Source organism: Enhydra lutris, unplaced genomic scaffold (assembly GCF_002288905.1).
Source record: "Enhydra lutris kenyoni isolate GAN:26980312 unplaced genomic scaffold, ASM228890v2 scaffoldscaffold69, whole genome shotgun sequence".
NCBI lineage: Eukaryota > Metazoa > Chordata > Mammalia > Carnivora > Mustelidae > Enhydra > Enhydra lutris.
Window position 1 is genome coordinate 108,167 of NW_019154153.1, and position 15,553 is coordinate 123,719.

Genomic DNA, 15,553 nt, shown 5'->3' on the forward strand with positions numbered 1-15,553 from the left:
ATCACTGCTGTTCCTAGAGAAAACAGTTCCCTTGTACATACACAAATGCCCACCAAGGAAAAAAATATATGTATTTTTTAAGATTTTCATTATAATTTTTAAGGTTGTTTTTCTCAAATAATGCTAACTTATGAAGAATATTTGTAAAATGTAGAAATACAAAATGAAAAAAACATGAATCACTCATTGTCCCAGGACCTAGGGATAACCACTACTTGGTATGTAACAATCTTTTTTCCTATAAATAAGCAAACAAACAAACAAACAAACATTTATTTATGTGTGTGTGTGTGTGTGTATTTTTTTTTTTTTTTTGAGAGAGAGAGAGAGAGCGGGAGAGGAATAGGAAAGGGAGAGGGAATCCCCAAGCAGGTTCCACAGTTAATGCCAAGTTCCATTTAGGGCTCGGTCACATGATCCTGAGATCATGACCTGAGCCAAAATCAAGAACCAAATACTTAACCAACTGAGCCACCCAGGTGTCCTCTTTCCTAAATATTTTTGACATGGCTGATATTTTACTGTTTTTCTCATTTCACATTATAACATAACTTTTCCCAAGCTCTTTATAAATACCTTTTGATGACTGATGTAGCAATAAAACATTGTGGAATATTCTGGTTATTTTTCAATTTTTTACAATTATAACAAATACACATAGTGAACATTTTTAGGCATAAAACTTTTCTCTACCTATTTGATGTCCCTCGTACAAACTAAAGGTCCACGGACACAACAAAACTTAGCTATAAATGAGGTCATATTAACCACATAAAGCAAATCCCCTACTCTCTTACTTTCTCCTGACAACACAGATTTCAGCCACCTGTAAATGCTCCCGAGCATATTTTAGACTCTCAGGAGGAGACTCTTACGTGTTTTGGAACAAGTGACAATTATTGTACACTGCCACTACCACTCCAGAGTATCCGCGGAGTACCGCAAGGCAATGCAAGGTAAAACAATTAATGAATTAAGGTTCCCTCCTCTTTCCAAGTAGGGGCTTGATGTGGAAGTGGGATACATGCCCAGCTCCTCCAACTGCCTTGTGCCCTTTGATTTCACTGAACTCCTTCCGAAAGGGCTTATATTTCCGCCTACAACTGCTCTCTGTCCAGGGTTCTGTGCCCAGGTCCGTGCCCAGGTCTAAGCTGGGAAACATAAATTATATTGTCTTCTCTATGTCTCCCTTCTCTCCACTCAGAGGCACTTATGAAAGGTTTCCTCAGTTGTTTCTCTGACTCCATGCCAGTAACTCTGCAGCCCTCCAATTTATTTGACCATTAGAAACAACCAGCTGTTAAAAAAAAAAGAAAGAAAGAAAGGAAGAAAGAAAGAAAGAAAAGAAACAACCAGATGTTAAATCAAACGTTAAAACAGATTCTTAGAAATGTAATTACAATGGGGTAATTGGGTGATGGGCATTAAGGAGGTCACAGGATGTGATGAGCATTGGGTGTTATACACAACTGATGGATTATTGAACACTACATCTGAAACTAATGATGTATGACATGTTGGCTAATTTAATTTAAATTTAAAAAAAGAAATGTAATTATAAGGTCAAAGTGTACAAAGTTTAAGGTTCTTTTTTTAAAGATTTTATTTATTTATTTGTCAGAGAGAGTGAGCACAGGCAGACAGAGTGGCAGGCAGAGACAGAGAGAGAAGCAGGCTCCCTGCCGAGCAAGGAGCTCGATGTGGGACTCGATCCCAGGATGCTGGGATCATGACCTGAGCCAAAGGCAACTGCTTAACCAACTGAGCCACCCAGGCATCCCCAAAGTTTAAGGTTCTTAATACTGTTGCTAAAGGCCTTGTACCAGTTTATACAATGACAGTGCAGTGTGAACAAACCATCAGGACTCAGTGGTTAAATGTAATAACCTAAGTTCACTGATGTTTACAAGGACAGGTTTTCATGAGGAAAAAAGGTGAGTCTGGAATTGAACTTATTTGGTTTTGTTATGTTTTGTTTTTAGGAATTGGGTTTATTAAAGAAGAAAGGGTATGGTTTGAAATAAGGGGCACCTTGAGGCAAGGCAAGTGATATGAAAAGATCAGTGGTTCGGTCGCCAAACTGTGGAAAGAACCAAGATGCCCTTCAATGGACGAATGGATAAGGAAGATGTGGTCCATATACACTATGGAGTATTATGCCTCCATCAGAAAGGATGAATACCCAACTTTTGTAGCAACATGGACAGGACTGGAAGAGATTATGCTGAGTGAAATAAGTCAAGCAGAGAGAGTCAATTATCATATGGTTTCACTTATTTGTGGAGCATAAGAAATAGCATGGAGGACAAGGGGAGATGGAGAGGAGAAGGGAGTTGAGGGAAATTGGAATGGGAGGTGAACCATGAGAAACTATGGACTCTGAAAAACAATCTGAGGGTTTTGAAGGGGTGGGGGGTGGGAGGTTGGGGGAATCAGGTGGTGGGTATTAGAGAGGGCAGGGATTGCATGGAGCACTGGGTGTGGTGCAAAAACAATGAATACTGTTACACTGAAAAAAAATTTTTTTAAAAATGAAAAAAAAAAAGAAAAGATCAGTGGTTGGGGGAGGAAAATGTGGGGAAAAGTGTACAAAGGATTATAAAAGCAGATTTGCATAGATGAGTCCAACCTAGGACTAGAATAAAATGTAAAAGTTCCAAAATTGTAATTTTTATAAAAAGTAACTGGTCAGGGGCGCCTGGGTGGCTCAGTGGGTTAAAGCCTCTGCCTTCGGCTCAGGTCATGATCCCAGGGTCCTGGGATCGAGCCCCGCATCGGGCTCTCTGCTCAGCGGGGAGCCTGCTTCCTCCTCTCTCTCTGCCTGTCTCTCTACCTACTTGTGATCTCTATCTGTCAAATGAATAAATTAAAAAAAAAAATCTTAAAAAAAATAAAAAAATAAAAAAAATTTAAAAATTAAAAAAATTTAAAAAATTAAAAAAAATAAATAAAAAATAAAAATAAAAATAAATAAATAAATAAATAAAATAAAAAAAGTAACTGGTCACCAGTAGTCAGGTAAATGCAAATCATGACCACAGTGAGATACCATTTTATACTATTCAGTTGGCAACAATTAAGAATTCTGACTGAATCAAGTTTTGGAGGGGATGTAAATAAATAAGATCATTTATACACTATCAGGAGAGGGGTGTAAAATGGTGCAATCACTTGGGAAAACATTTTGTCATTATCTTGTAAAGTTAAACATTCATTGGGTGTTATACTGAACCGAGGAATCATTGAACATTATATCAAAAACCAATGGTATACTGTAACTTGGCTAATCGAATTTAAATTTAAAAAAAGTTAAACATTCACTTAACTTCAACCCAAAAATTCCAAGAGAAATTCTCATTTTTCCCTGGAGACATATATAAGAATGTTCTTGGCAGTACTACTTATAATAGCAAAGACATGGAAAAAATGCAAGCACTCAACCCAAAAGACAGAAGAATGGGTACCTAAGTGGTAATAAATTTATACAAATGAAATAATATTCATCAGTTGCATTTGAAGGAACTATAGCACATGTCATAGTATGGGGACTCTTAGAAACATACTGTTGAGTCAAAATATATTCAAACTCAGGGAAAATGGAATATTATGTTGTTTAGGCATCAGTATATATGTGTGTAATAAAACTTTTTAAATAAATAGTGAAACCACAAGGATCAAGTAATGACTGACCTCTGGTGGGGAGGCAGAAGGATGAAACAAGTGAAGACTGTGTTATTGTGTTATTGCTAGCAACAGTCTAGTTTGGGGATGAAGAGGTTTCCTAAGGGCTTTGTTATTAATTAATTAAGTAATTAATTGGGACTTGGGGTCAAGGCTAATGGTCTGAGGAAGACATAGTCTAACATATGCCAGAAAGAATCATTCACTCTGTAGAGATCTCATGCCACAGCTCAAGCAGTTAAGACAGAACTAACACGAACGACAAATCTGAATTTATGACAAGTCACTTTGTCTATTTTCCCCAACAACACTCAGTTTTAACTAACTATGATGAGGAGTCCTTAAAGAGAGATGCACTGGGGTGCCTGGGTGGCTCAGTTGGTTAAATGTCTGCCTTCAGCTCAGGTTATAATACCAGGGTCCTGGAATCGAGTCCCACATTGGGCTCCTTGCTCAGCAGGAAGCCTGCTTCTCCTTCTGCCCGTTCTGCCTGCCATTCTGCCTACTTGTGCTCTGTCAAATAAATAAATAAAATCTTTTTAAAAAATGATTTAAGGAGGGCACATAATGGATGGAGCACTGGGTGTGGTGCATAAACAATGAATCTTGCAACACTGAAAAAAAGAAGATAAAATTTAAAAAATGATTTATAGGAATTTAAAAATAAATTCTTAAAGATTATTTTCTTCAGTATTATGAATGCAGGTATACCAATTTTATAAAGCATAGAAGTGATACATTCTTAACTTTATTAGTTGAAATTACTTTTTAATTTAATAAATAGCTGTAAGGGACGCCTGGGTGGCTCAGTTGGTTGGGCGGCTGCCTTCAGCTCAGGTCATGATCCCAGCGTCCTGGGATTGAGTCCCACATTGAGCTCCTTGCTTGGCAGGGAGCCTGCTTCTCTCTCTGTCTCTGCCTGCCATTCTGCCTGTGTTCGCTTGTGCTCTCTCTCTGTCTCTGACAAATAAATAAAATCTTTAAAATTAAAAATAATAATAATAATAATAATAATAATAAATAGCCGTAAACCCCCAAAAGATAACTCATACACTGGGCGCCTGGGTGGCTCAGTGGGTTAAAGCCTCTGCCTTCACCCCAGGTCATGATCCCAGCATCCTGGGATGGAGTCCCGCATCGGGCTCTCTGCTCAGCAGGGAGCCTGCTTCCCCCTCTCTCTGCCCGCCTCTCTGCCTACTTGTAATCTCTATCAAATAAATTTAAATAAATAAATAATTTTTTAAAATTTTTAAAAAGATACCTCATACACTATTTAGTAAATTTATTCTCTTTATGTATTAATTTTCAATTTCTTTAAGACTTTAAAATAATAGTTTTATACATAAAAGCATGGCCTAAACTATCCATTATTGCAACATTTAACTTATGCACTAAAAATTATGCTCTTATATTTCAACATAAAAGTATATGAGATTTTCTTTTTTTTTTTTTTTAAGATTTTATTCATTAATTTGACAGAGAGAGATCACAAGTAGGCAGAGAGGCAGGCAGAGAGAGGGAGAAGCAGGTTCACTGATGAGCAGAGAGCCCAATGCAGGGATCGATCCCAGGACCCTGAGATCATGACCTGAGCTGAAGGCAGAGGCTTAACCCACTGAGCCACCCAGGTGCCCCTATATGAGATTTTCTACCCTCAATCATGTGTGTAGTATTTGCCACTACATGTACTCAGATATTAACAGCTAATCCATGTGACCTCCCTTTTGTCACACTGATTACACATCGTTGTAACCAATGTGATCACTTGATCATGCACAAGTCCAAGGACACCAGAAATGCTACTTAAGTGGTGTTTTGTTAATTGGACTTTCAAACACTGGGGCCAGAATTGAAGCCAAGGAGCAGATGTTGGCTGTATAATGACACTGAAGCCACACTTTCAGGCTTTTCTACTTCGTCTAAAAAATTTAAGTCTTCATGTAATGGTTAGAATTCCTCTGGATACAGTGCCACTTTCATTGAATGTCCTGGCCATAGGTGCGAGTGACTGATATTTCCATGTTTTAGGTTTTTCATATTATGTCTTTTATTTTATGTTGTTTAATATGTGTTCATTTTTATTTACTTGGTACACTGCTTGGTAGTCTTTTTTCAGCTCATTTTTACCTGGATATTCTTTACATATTCCACAGGGGGGACAGTGCCTACATACCCAAACTTGGTCTGGCTTTTTAATTTTTTCCATTAGAAGACACTACAATAAGAGATTTGTGACAGCACAGCTCCACATATATACATATATTTAATTGATTGATTTGACAGAGGGGGAGGGAGAGAGCACGCATGCACAAGCAGACAGAGCTGTAGGAAGAGGGAGGGGGAGAAGCAGGCTCCAAGCTGAGCAGAGAGACTGACGTGGGACTCGATCCCAGGACCCTGGGATCATGACCTGAGCCAAAGGCAGATGCTTAACTGACTAAGCCACCCAGGCACCCCCATTTTTTTATTTTTGATACACCTTTATATTTCATATCAGAATCAGCTACATCTTTCCAATGGTACTGTTGCACTTTAATACTTATTATTAAGAACTGTATTTAAATTTTAATAATTTATTCCCAATGCCACAGTCTTTCAAGAAAAAGATCCTATCTATAAATTCTTCACATCTTGTGAAGATGAATTAAAAGCAGAATGTCAACTTTACAACCTAAAATTATCGTGAGGTGAAAAATCCCAAATACATATACTAAAAAGTCAATAATAAATCATCCCTCAATCCAAGTATGATAAAGAATATTTTAAAATCTGAAAAAAAAAAGAAGAAAAGTTTAAAGACTAATGGGATACCCATAACAGAGTTTGTTCTCACTAGTCATACTTCAAAAATCATACACTACACAAACTGAATCAAGCACACAGCGCTTTTAGTGTTTAGTCTACTTATGAAAGCTAAAAACTGTTATCCAAATGATTGCTTTAGATTGTCACTCAATTTGATAGTTGGAAATGAAAATTTTAAGAATTGTCCAAACTTTGAATCTTAGGGACAACATTGTTCTGGAAAATATTCTGCTAAAAATAATTTTCCTGAATTATATTCTGTTGGCCACACAAAAAAAGAATTGATATTTTAAATGTACCATTTCTATATCATGTACATCAGGTATCTATTTGAACAGGTAGAAACAACCAGAGTCTTTAAAATTTAAGAGCATGGTGGATATTGAATTCAGCCAGGATTCTCTCCTTGCAAATCTGATTGAAGAAATATTTATGGACTGAAAAACCAGTTTTTAAAATGTCAATACCATCAACAGTGGAACAAACAAGGTGGAAGCTATGAGTTGTTTAGGAATCATGAACATACAGTCATGGCCCGCTTCATGAGTGTACAAACTGTGTAGTTCCAGATACATATGCTCGGGAGATCCAGACTTGGTTTAATGCTTGCCTTGTTATAGACTTGAAATTCTTAATAATTTTTAACAAGGAGTTCCACATTTTTACTTTACCATAGGACTGGCAAGTTATGTAGCCTGTCCTGCATATAGTGATTTGCCCAGATTGTTCAGTATATATTCATAAAGTAATTATAGCACAGAAAAATGTAACAGAAATTCTGGCCAAAGGAGAAAGACAGCAGTTCTTCATCAGTCAAACACACACTATTTGATACGAAAGAGATTTTGGAATTGTCCTGTTGGGTACTCACATGAGATGTTCAAGCACTATGGAATGATAGACATTATGTGCTTAGAAGGCTACTCTAACCACACCAAAAAAGCCTAATGCTATAGTTTACAGAACTTAATGCCTTCAGATTTGTTCACTGAAACCTACTGGAATAATCAAACTAAGTCCTCTTGAGAATCCAAATATTTCTAATTGATACCTGCTGCAAGATATTCCCATCCTTCTATTCCAATGAAGATACTGAAATTGGTGTGCATTTAAGTAAAGATGGGGGTCAGATGGCAGAACTGTAACCAAATAAAACTCAGCCTTTTAGTGTTCTGTCAAAATGTGCCAAAATGTAGGCAGATGCCATCATGACTATAAAAACAGTCTCATGTAAAAGTTTTTCTGAATGTATAATAATTTTCAATATATTTTCTCAATTAGTGGACACTAAAATAACAATTACTATTTTGAGGGTGGTAGGTCCTGATTTTTTGTTTTGTTAAAATATTGGGAACACCTGGTCTTTTATCTTGCTACTTGAAAAGCAGGTCTCTACAGGAGTCTATTAAAAACCTAGAGGAGAACACAAGCAGCAACCTCTTTGACCTCGTCCACAGCAAATTCTTAATAGACACATCTCCAAAAGCAAGGGAAACAAAGGCAAAAATGAACTCTTGGGACTTCATCAAGATAAAAAGCTTTTTTACACAGTGAAGGAAACAACAAAACTAAAAGGCAACCTACAGAATGGGAGAAAATATTTGCAAATGGCAAATTGGATAAATGGTTAGTATCCAAAATCTATAAAGAACTTACTGAACTCAACACCCAAAAAACAAATAATTCAGTCAAGTAATGGCCAGAAGACATGAACAGTCATTTCTCCAAAGAAGACATACAAATGGCCAACAGACACATGAAACAATGCTCCACATCACTCAGCATCAGGGAAATACAAATCAAAACCTCAATGAGATACTACTTCACATTTGTCAGAATGGCTAAAATGAACAAGTCAGGAAATGACAGATATTGGTGAGGATGCAGAGAAAGAGGAAACTTCTCACACTTTGGTGGTTATGCAAGCTGATATAGAACTCCAGAAAATAATGTGGAGGTTCCTTAAAAAGTTAAAAATAGAGCTACCCTCGCTATGACCCAGCAATTACACTGCTAGGTATTTATACAAAGAATACAAACATAGTGATTCAAAAGGGCACATACACCCTAATATTTATAGCAGCAATGTCCACAATAGCCAAACAATGGAAAGAGCCCAGATGTCCAACAACAGATGAATGGATAAAAAAGTGGTTTATATATACAATGGAATACTACTCACCCATCAAAAAATGAATACTTACACTTACATCAACATGGATGGAATTAGAGGGTATTACACCAAGCAAAATAAATCAGAGAAAGAGAAACACCATATGATTTCCTGAATATGTGGAATTTAAGAAACAGAACAGATGAACACAGGGGAAGGGAAGGAAAAATAAAATAAGATAAAAACAGAGAGGAAGGCAAACCATAAGAGACTGTTAACTCCAGGACACAAACTGAGGGTTGCTGGAGAGGGGGAAAGATGAGGTGATTGGGTGATAAGCATTAAGGAGGGCACTTGATGTAATGAGCACCAGGTATTATATGCAACTGATGAATCACTATATCCTACTCCAAAACTAATAATATATGTTAACTAAATGGAATTTGAATTAAAAATAAAAAAAAGAAAAGCAGGTCTCTGGACCAGCAGCATCAGCATCACCTGGAAGTCTATTTAAAAAACAGAATATTAGGCCGCACAGCAGACCTACCAAATTGAATCTGCATGTTGACAAGATTCCTGGCTCTCTATATATACAATAAAGTTTGAGAAGATGTTTTAGACAACAGGTACTAAAGAAGCTTAGGATGTCAAGGGTCGACCAGTGACATGCAGGTTTCTTTTTTTTTTTTTTTTTTAAGTTATATTAGTCACCATACAGTACACCATTAGTTTTTTTCCTTATTATTATTTTTTATTATGTTATGTTAGTTACCATATAGTACGTGGTTAGTTTTCGATGTAGTGTTCCATGATTCATTGTTTACATGTAACACCCAGTACTCCATGTGATACATGTCCTCCTTAATACCCATCACTGGACCAAGGCAAGAAACAACAAATGTTGGAGGGGATGTGGTGGGAATGTAAGTTGGTGCAGATACTTTGGAAAACAGGGTGGAGGTTCCTCAAAAAGTTAAAAATAGACATCATTAATTTTTGATGTAGTATTCCATGATTCATTGTTTGCATATAATACCCAGTGCTACATGAAACATACAGATTTCAACACAAGACAAAAATCTTTAATTAGTTTCATGAAGAATCTTCTGTATTAGTTTCCTTAAAAGTGCATGATTTCCTGGTTGTTTCATTTGCATTTAAGGAAGTCATTAATGAAAACCTCATGTTGCTTATTTATGGAGATATGGAAGACAGAACACTCTTGGTCCAGGTCTAGCAGCCCCAAACAGCTTTCCTAACTTACCCACTGCACAAGCATTCCACACTCTGCCACTGGGAGTACAAGCTGCTAAAGCCAACCTTGACACAAATTTGGCAACATTTATCACAACCTCAACAATGACCATAGTGAACATCGTCATTTCTGCCAGGCCACTGCCCCTACTTTTGGTGGCAGAATCACCTCTTCCTTTTAAAAACTAATGAATTGTTGGACACTACATCAAAAACTAATGATGTACTCTATGTTGGCTAATTGAACATAACTTTAAAAAAAAAACCTGTTTCCATTCTCATACTCTGATACTATTCCAGGATCCTGAGACCATGACCTGAGCTGAAGGCAGATGCTTAACTAGCAGAACCACCCAGGTGCCCCTCCTCTGCTATTGTTTTTTTTTTTTTTTTCAAGATTTTATTTATTTATTTGAAAGACAGATCACAAGTAGGCAGAGAGGCAGATAGAGAGAGAGGAGGAAGCAGGCTCCCCGCTGAGCAGAGAGCCCAATGCGGGGCGCGATCCCAGGACCCTGGGATCATGACCTGAGCCGAAGGCAGAGGCTTAACCCACTGAGCCACCCAGGCGCCCCTCCTCTGCTGTTTTTAAAATTAGTTTGAAAAGGCTTTCTGTCCTTGTAGCTGAAAGAGTACTAATTAATACTGATTAAGAAAATAATCTATGGGTGAAATAAGTGATGGGGATTTAAGGAGTGCACTTGTCACAATGAGCACTGGATGATGTATGAAATTGTTGAATCACTATATCGTACAACTGAAATTAATACTGGACTTAAAAACTTAATAAATAAAAATAATCAAAGATACATATAAAGTGCTCGCTTCGGCAGCACATATACAAAGATACATATAAAGATCTATGTAAGAGATTCATTTTTATGGCCTATTTTCCTTATGTGTTTTACAAATAAAATGAAATACTGATGAGAAAAAGTGAAGCATTTAGGAAAATGGGGTGCAATAATTCCATTAATATTTTGTCTATCCTTTTTGTTCCCCATTAATTAACACTAGATGATTTTTCAAAGGGAGATTTTTGTTGTTGTTGTCAACTGCCAAAAAGTAAAAGGACGATTTCAAATTCAAGACTGAAGCATTATTTACAATGGCCAAAAAAGAAAAAAAATAGGAAATGCAACAATAAAAGTTAAGTAAATTACAACACTCTCACAAAATGAAATACTATGGTGACATTACAATCATTTTAGACTAAGAAAGATGAGGAAGTGACTATAACACTTCATTTAATAAAAAAAGAAATTATTTAAAAATCATATGGTATGAACCTAATTTTTTTTTAAGAGTTTATTTATTTATTTGACAGAGAGAGACAGCAAGAGAGGGAACACAAGCAGGGGGAGGAGATAGAGAAGCATACTCCCCGTTGAGCAGGGAGTCCCATGTGGGGCTTGATCCCAGGACCTTAGGATCATGACCTGAGCCAAAGGCAGACACTTAACGATTGAGCCATCCAGGCCCCCCAAACCTAATTTTTTAAAACATAAATATAACTACAGAGAGAGAAAGGAAAGACTGGGATGAAATATACCAAAAATGTCATTAAATAGAGATTTCATTGGTGGGATTACAAATCAATTTTTTCATTATTTTATTATTTCTCTTAACTTCCAAATTTCTTGTAATTAATTAATATGCAATTTTAAAATAAGCAATAATTCATTTAGGGGGTAGATTTACCATTTCTCAAGGGAATCTTTGTTGGCAATACTGTTCCTATTTCAAGATCCAAAAAATTAACAAATTGGGGATGAGAAGAACTGTTAGAATTTCTTTTTCTTAATTCTTTTACAAAATGTGAAGCAAAGGTGAAAATCAGAAGTTGGGAAAAACCTAAATATAAAGGTAGCATATATTAATAAATCATGTTAAATGACTCAGATAATAATTTCTTTTACTTAGTATTTATTTTCAGTAGTCATAACCAGTCTTAATAAATAGTCTCGTAATAAATAAATAAATAAATAAATAAATAAATAAAAACAATCTCATAATCTTAGGAGCCTCAGCCTGAAGGGTTAAAACTAAGAGAGAAATGATGGCAGTTAGCAATTCCATGAGCAAGAAATAGGATTCTAAGACCACCCTGAGAGAAATCTGATGAAACAGAATAGAAAAGGACCAGCCTGTGTTTTCCAGAGACATTGTTCTGTACTTTGTCAAGACCTCAAAACTGGGATGTTTGGGTGGCACAGTCCATTGAGCATCTGCCTTCAGCTCTGGTCATGATCTCAGGGTCCTGGTATTGAGTCCCACATGGGGCTCCTCCTCAGTGGGGGCCAGCTCCTCCCTCTGCCTGCAGCTTCCCCTTCTTGTACTCTTATGCTCTCTCACTCTCTCTGTCTGGCAAATAAATAAATAAGTCTTTAAAAAAAAAAAAAACCTCAAATATATGTCAGCCAAATATAGCAGTAAACCCCAGTGGAGAGTATCATTTGGGCAGGCTGACATGCCAGATTCCAAGAGGAAAATCTTCAGAGCTGATAAGAGGGGAAATAAGTAGGTGTGGCTACAAAAGGAAGGAAAATGAAACCTAGAGATCTAAGAAGGATGAAGAAAGGCGGAGCTGGCAGAGAATACCTGTTGAGCTAAGTTGGTGGTGATTAGCATATACCAGAGAAAAAAGGATGGTTTTATTCCAATGAAGCTGAATTTTCAAACTCAAGCCCTGACTCAAAAAATTGACTCCAACAGAGGATTTTTAGGGCAGTGAAATTATTCCATATGATACTATAATGGTGGATACACGTCATTATACATTTCTTAAAACTCATACAATGCACAACACCAAGAGTGAACCCTATTGTAAAGCATGAACTTTTGATGATAATCATGTGTCACTGTTGGCTCATCAGTTGCAGCAAATGTACCACTTTGGTGTCAGATGATGATAATGGTTAAGATGAGGGTCAGGAGAGGGATAAGATATATGGGAACTCTGTACATCCCACCCAAATTTGCTGTGGACCTAAAACTACTCTGGAAAATAGTCTATTATTTATTAAATGCTTATTGGTTCCAAAGAACTAAACTATTGTGGCCCCCAACCTCCCCCAAATTTTTCTCTTAAAATAAGTAGAAGACGTGAATGATAGAAACGGGTCTAAGTCCACCATCATTGTAGCCACAGAATCAATCAGGGACTTCCAAGAAACAGCAAAAAATGCGATGCAGAAAACCTGGCTGTTCTGTGTCTTTAACTGGGCTCTTCACCCACAACTAGACTCTCTCTCCATAAGGAAAACTGACTGTCTTGAAATGCCCTAAGAGAAACAAAATTAACATGCCTAGAACATGATACAAACCACCTCATAGTCTCCCAAATCCAACCCATCATGGCAATAACAAATTTAGACCTCATCCTTAATCATTTGTTGTATGTTTAAGTAATGGTAATATGCTGTGTCCATGAATTAGTACCATACCAGATGGAACCCCAGATAAGAGGGAATGAATCTTGGGACTACTCTCTCTAAAAGAATCAGCCCACATGGAAGGCATTAGGACTTACCTTCTTTGAGCCTGTGTACATGTTAAGTGTTTCCCCTTTGCAAGCCCATCTTTGTGTAAAAGTGCCAAAAGCACATGTTGTGATGAGCACTGGGTGTCATATGCAATGGAAGAATCCTTGAACACTACATCAAAAGATAATGATGTACTATATGTTGGCTAATCAAACATAATAATAAAAAATTTAAAAGTTTAAAAGTTTAAAAAATAAAAGTGCCAAAAGCACAGCACATTTTTAATAGTGAAAAAGGAAAAACAAAACAAAAAGTGTTGTTTTTTTTTTTAGTTCTTGATAGTGCTCCATAAATCAAGATAGCACTATATACGTACATTACTCTCCTACTCATTTTGTTCCTATAAACTAGGATATCTAGATAGCCTAGATATCTAGATTTAAACACCCTCCCCTGACCTCCCTCTGCCACTACATAACACTATAAAAGAAAGTTTCCAAATGTTTTAAAGCATTTGCCTTGTTTAAAGGGCGCCTGGGTGACTCAGTTGTTTAAGTGTTTGACTCTTGATTTTGGCTAAGGCTGTGACTTCAGGGTCCTGAGACTGAGCCCAGGATGGGACTCTGTGCTGAGCATGGAGCCTGCTTAAGATTTTCTCTCTCTTTTTCTCTTCCGGTGCCCCTCTCCCTCCTCAAAAAATAAAAATAATAAAATAAAATATAAACAATTTGCCTGTTTTCTGGAACAATTTCAAAGAATAACTACCTCAAAGCTATAAATAATGCAACTAAAGTCACTGTTTTCATTTTCAAACACTTTGAACCCAGATTTTCAAAAGTCATAGAATGAAGTTTTATGTTTAAACATCTAAATTCAGCTTTCTTCCAGGAAAAAAAGGCGAGGAGGTTGGAGGGGGATTAAGACTAAAATACTCCTTATTTGCACAATTTGACAAAATCTTCCAAATTTCTCAGTATAGATGCCCACTGACCCAGCAATTCCACTTCTAGGAATTTTTCACAAATATATTTGTATATTCACGTGAATGTGTACATAAATGTGTACTGCTGCATCATCTATACCAGTAAAAACTAGAAACAGCATAAATGCCTATTAATTGTTTAAATAAAAGATGCACGCACCATATTATGCACCAATTTTTTTAAATGAGGTTGACCTAGCTATACATCTTGCCGTGAAAAGAGATCCATCTGTGGGAAAAGGCAAATTACAAAACAATATTAATAACTTGTATGGATGAAAATTTCTGGTAAAGTATACAGAAAAATAATACAGAGTTGTGGAGTAAGAGAAATTTCTGTTTCTACTTTACTCACCTGTCTGCATTTTTTCCAATTTTTTTACAAGGTTACACCACTTTTGGAATTTCTTTTTAAATTAAACACAAAACGCAAGAAGTCCAAATAAATATATCAGCTTGTAAAAAAAATTCATTGGCCCAATATATGTATGTAATAAATATAGACCATTATTATAATTTGCAAAAATCCAAATAAATCCCTTGATTGCCCTGGTGGCATCTGAGTAAAGCCCCGTTGGATGTCGTCCCTGGAAAGAAAGCTTTGAAAATGAACACCAAACTTGCCTGGACTTCCAGGGAAGCGTCAAACCTCCACCGCGAAGATGGATGCTCGGGAAACAGAAAAAGCTTCTGTAGCCTTGCTGGCCGCCGGGTTGGCGGAGAATGCACATGCACAGCAGAGCTGGGCCGGCTCGTCCAGTCATCTAGCCTAGAGTTTAGATCGCGGGAAGCCCCTCCAAGGTTCGCTCAGGCCCCGCCCACCAGCGGCAGCCCAGCTTTCGTTTCCCACTGAATGGAAAGTGAAACTCAACAGGAGTCGGCTGTGCCCAGCGCCTCCGCGTGGGGAGCAAGAGCGATGCACTGCCCACACCCGGCGGCTGGGAGACCCAGCAGTCCTTGGGGTTTCGCTTTTCAACAAGTATGCTGTGCTTCCAGGGCTTGCCCTTTGCCTGCTAGGCCAAGCATACAGGGGCCTTTTTATCCGGCATTTTATGGTCATTGAGAGGGCACTTAATGTGAGGAGCACTGGGTATTACAGAAACTGATCAATTATTCAACACGACCTATGAAACTAATGATCTATTTGTTGTACAAATAGCTTTTCTCTGAAAGTTAGCTGGCTAATTGAAAAAATTAGCCAACTAACTTAACTAAAAATTAGTTGGCTAA

The 15,553-nt window shown here is 37.2% G+C and overlaps 1 protein-coding gene across 2 annotated transcripts in view; it reads right to left on the bottom strand.

The window, feature by feature from the left end:
* LOC111159737 (ubiquitin specific peptidase 18) overlaps positions 1–15,121 on the bottom strand; it is a 57,999-nt gene extending 42,878 nt beyond the window's left edge. For both annotated transcript variants that reach the window (XM_022522312.1, XM_022522311.1), the window contains exon 1: positions 14,948–15,121. The gene's annotated coding sequence lies outside the window, so the exon portion shown is untranslated. The remainder of the gene's footprint in view (positions 1–14,947) is intronic.
* Positions 15,122–15,553: the final 432 nt, after the last annotated feature.